The following is a 5,223-nucleotide window of genomic DNA, read 5'->3' as shown; positions in this document are numbered from 1 at the left end:
AACTTACACATCTGTGATGGCACCATCAATGCTGAAAGGTAAAAAAAGAGTGTGGGTACTAGACTGGCCTGCCTGCAATCCAGACCTGTCACCCATTGAAAATGTGTGGCGCATTATGAAGTGCAAAATACGACTACAGAGACCCCAGACTGTTGAACAACTGAAGTCGTACATCAAGCAAGAATGGGAAAGAATTCCACCTACAAAGCTTAAACAATTAGTGTCCTCAGTTCCCAAACGCTTATTGAGTGTTGTTAGAAGGAAAGGTGATGTAACACAGTGGTAAACATACCGCTGTCCCAGCTTTTTGAAACATGTTGCAGGTATCCATTTTAAAATGAGCAAATATTTGCACAAAAACAAAAAGTTCATCAGTTTGAACATTAAATATCTTGTCTTTGTGGTGTATTCAATTGAATATAGGTTGAAGAGGATTTGCAAATCATTCTGTTTTTATGTACATTTTACACAACAACGGGTTGTAGAATCTACTTAATAATTCCCTGCAAACAAAGATATGGGGACGGGAGGCGGGGAGAGGATGGGGCATATAGCAATCACCTCGTCTGTAAGTCCATTTCTTCATGAATCTTGTAAACACAACTTCTTCTAAACTATTTGATGCACACAGCATGAAAATGTGGATGAAGGAAAATAATTCAAGTCTGTCATCATGAAGGGAAATATGAAATAATTGCAATTTTATATTTAATTGCTCCATCTCATTATACTGAGCTTGTAAACTCCACTTCTCCTAAACTGTTTGGTGGATTTGAATGAAACTTCTCACAATGGCAACACACCATAGGAAAATGTGTATGCTGAAAAATAATTCTGGTCCATCTTTGTCAGATGTAGATAATTGGAATTTTGTGTTTAAAGGACGTGTTATGGTGATAGATTTAGGCTGTTAGTAACCATCCAATGATCCACCGGAATTACTTTGTGCACTTCCGTGACTGGTTTTAAAGTATATGGCATTCGCAACAAACAGCTATCGACTTCCAAAAACAAAGTACTCGTGAGTACTTGTGTGTTTTCGACAGGTGACGTGACTATTAGAAGCATCCCAGCACATGCTTCAATGGAATGTAGCTGCTAACGTTAAGAACTGAGGTACAGATTAATTCCAAAGTTTACATGAGTGTGATGTTGTTGGGAAAGTGTAGTGACACGGACCCACAACAGGGGGCATAAATGAACGGACAATGGATAAGCCAAAATATAACAATTTAATGTTGCGAATTGTGCACAACGGAATACAGACAAAAGCAGTTTGAGAATGACAGTCAATTATACGAAAAGTGACGTGTGGGCAGGCTCGAGGATAGAAGACGTCTGTCCAGAGAAGAGCTGGGTCCCCACACGACTTCCACCGCCAACGGATATGAAGAACACTGGAGCCGCCAAGTCCTGGGTCCCCAGGTGGCCACCGTCTCCAGCTGTCAGACCTGGTACTGCTGGCAGGAAGCAGAGACAGTTAATGGTGGGTGTGTGGATACACACCCAGTAAATCCTCAGACACTGATACAGTTCCTCCGGGAGGGAGCACCTCCACCTCTGAAGTAGGAACACACTAACAGCTCCTGTTAACCACTTATCTGGATGGAGTGAGAGGCGAAGACGTCGCTTCTCTCACCGAACGCCAACCCAGCAGAGAGTGCACCACAGGAAAAACGGCTGCAAAACAGATCAGACATAAGTCACTGTTTGGATACAGCAGAGAATATTACCTAAGCGGTAGATGATATCTCGGCAGCGAGGTGGAGTTGCTGCCCGGCTTTTATGGTGATGTGGTGATGATGAGTGACAGCTGGTGCTGATGATGAGTGACAGCTGTCACTCCCGGTTGCTCCGGCGCCCTCTCGTGCCTGAAGCCCGCACTTCAGGCAGGGCGCCCTCTGGTGGTGGGCCAGCAGTACCTCCTCTTCAGCGGCCCACACAACAGATGTCGTGTTATGACGACTCACTTTTAAGTGATAACTGTTCATTTTGATGCAGACCTGAGAAGGCTTAGTGCACCTGCACAGCGATTATTCATAAACACAGCCTGTTAAAATAAAAACAAAAGCTTAGAAGTGTCATATATATGACAAATATATATACAGTGGCTTGCAAAAGTATTCAGTCCCTTGGTATTTCACACATTTTAATTTGTTTATGGCATTTCAAATACAAAAAGTAAATCAGGCTTCTCATAAAAATTTCTAAAATGATCTTCCTTAGACTCAAACTAAAAACAAATCTCTACAACTTGATATAAATTAATTAAAAATATAGAAGCCAAGATGATGGGTTACATAAGTAATCAGCCCCTTTGGTATAATATCTGTAAATAATCAGTTTAATTGCCATTTTTCTTCAGACATGTCAGGAGATGGATACATGAAATTCTGCATTTTGTATCTCCAGTTATAAAGCTTCATGATGAAGTGGAGCAGAGGAGGGTCTTCTTTCACTAAAACATCAAATCTCGGCTTGCATCTCAGATATACCTTCTGGCAAATTGTAGGTAAACTTTCAGGTCTTCTTTTTAAGAAAATCCTCCTCTGCTCCACTTCATCATGAAGGTGTATAACTGGGGATATAAAATCCAAAACGTGCACTGTGCACAATTTCTCCAGTCACAGCCACAGAAGCCTATAACTTCTTCTGGGTTGTCTGGGTGTCTTGGTGGCTTTCCTCACTCTTCTCCTTCTTGCACAATCATTCAGTTTTTGAGAACGGTCTACTCCATGCAGATTTACCATAGAGTGCCATACTGTTTGTATTTCTTCATAACTGATGTAAATAAAGTCCAAGATGTATTCAATGACTTGGAAATGTTCATGTATCCATCCCCTGACTCATCTGAAGAAAACTGGCAATAAAACTAATTATTTCCAGATATTATTAGGTCTGTGATAAAAGTAACGGACCTTATTATTTTTTCAAAAACCATATGGATTTGAATCACGTGTGATTACATCAGACATGCTTGAACCCTCATGGGCATGCGAGAGTTTTTTCACGCCTGTCGGTTACGTCATTCGCCTGTGGGCAGTCTTTGAGTGAGGAGTCATCCACCCTCTCGCCGTTTTTTTCATTGTTTAGGAATGGCTCAGAGACTGCTGCTTTGTTTGATAAAAACTTTTTCGAAACCTGTAAGGCACAACTGAGTGGACACCATTTGATAAATTCAGCTGGTTTTCTGTAAAAATTTTAACGGCTGATGAGAGATTTTGGTCTGGTAGTGTCGCTTTAAGGACGGCCCACGGTGCCTGACGGCGATCTGCGCTTCGAGGCAGCAGCGTCTCGCTGTTTCAAGTTGAAAACTTCCACATTTCAGGCTCTGTTGACCCAGTAAGTCGTCAGAGAACAGAGAACTTTCAGAAGAAGTCGGCATGAGGAGTTTTTTCGGACATTCCATTTTTAACGGACATTTTGTAATGAAAGAACGTGCGGGCAGAGTCGCATGTCGGGCCAGACCCGACCGCGGGGGGTTGCGACAGGAAAAACACCTCCGTTGGAAACCTTAACGGACAAGTTGGAACATGCCCAAGCTGTTAAACAATTTCTCAGTTGCTCACTTGTTGAAAGCCATCAAAAGCCGCCTGAATTTTACAAATGGTTTTCAACATGGAGGTGTTTTTCCTGTCGCGGCGCACACAGAATTTGCGCGCACGTCTTTCATTACAAAATGTCCTTAAACAGTGGAATGTCCACATAAAGTCCTCATGCCAGCCTGTTCTGAATGTTCTCTGTTCTCTCACGACGTCCTGGCTGAATTAAGCCTTAAATTAGGATGCTTTCAGGTTGAAACAGGCCGACGACGGCGCCTGGAAGCACTGCACGATGTCCCACTCCGTGGGAAGTCCTTACAGCGACAGAAACACCCCATAATCTCTCATCAGCCGTTAAACTTTTCACCGAAAACCAGCTTAATTTCTTGAATAGTGTCCACTCGGATATCCCTCACAGGTCCAGAAAAAATGTTGATAAAGCAACGCACGCCGTCCGCAGCGGCTATTCAGACAAAGAGATTCCGACGGGCGGGGTGGAGCACTCCTCACTCAAGGCCTGCCCACAGGCGAATGACGTCACCGACACGCGTGAAAAAACTCACGCATGCGCACGAGGGTTCAAGCTTGTCTGACGTAAAAACATATGAATCAAATCCATTTATTTTTTGAAAAAAATAAAAAGGACCGCTTTTTTCCATCACAGACCTCGTATACCAAAGGGACTGATTACTTATGCAACCCATCATCTTGGCTTTTATATTTTTAATTAATTTATATCAGGTTGTAGAGATTTACTTTCAATTTGAGTTTAAGGAAGATATTTTTAGAAATTTTTATACTGAGAAGCCTGGTTTACTTTTTGTATTTAAAATGCCATAAAACAAAGTAAAATGTGTGAAATACCAAGGGGTTGAATACTTTTGCGAGCCACTGTATCTGTGTCATCATGTTGCCTGTGAAAAACAATGTCACAGAGACATTCCACGTCCTTCTACAAAGCAGCAATAAAACAGCTGACATGCGGGTTAAAACTGCTGCAGCAACAAATCTAGGATCATCTGTTGACAACACACACACACACACACACACACACACACACACACACACACACACACACACACACACACACACTGTATTTTCCAGCATCTAAGTTGCATCAGTGTATACGTCTCACATATTTTCTTGATCATCAACTCTTTAATTTGTGATTTTATTGCTTTGTTGTAATATCTATTTTTATTATTGCCATTTATACTTGTTTTTATCGTTCCATGTTTTATGTGTGATATCTTGATGCCTAAAGTACATCAATTTTCTTTGAAATTGTAATATAATAATAAAGTTGAAGTTTATTTTTTTTATTACTAGTTTATTTTGTTTGGGGCTATGATTAGGGGAAAGCTCTATATGAATAGGTATAATAATGATAATGATAATAATAATAATAATAATAATAACAGCAATTATTATTATTGTTATTACGTGTTTTTTTTTTAGTACATACCTAGGTCACACTGGATTACAAATCGCAGGACCTCCTAAACTAGTAAAACTAAAAAAAACAACAACAACAACAAAAAAAACAGGACTTATACTCCAGAAAGTACTGTAGTTTGGAGGAAACAGCCCAAAACTATGCTAAACAGACAAACAAATGTTTTTCACATTATAGTATTCTCAATCACGTACTTCTGTGTTGTTTTTTCAACCCTTTAGGAGG

The sequence above is a fragment of the Thalassophryne amazonica genome, chromosome 6 (assembly GCF_902500255.1).
Source record: "Thalassophryne amazonica chromosome 6, fThaAma1.1, whole genome shotgun sequence".
NCBI classification, from domain to species: Eukaryota; Metazoa; Chordata; class Actinopteri; order Batrachoidiformes; family Batrachoididae; genus Thalassophryne; species Thalassophryne amazonica.
This window is presented reverse-complemented; position numbering follows the sequence as displayed.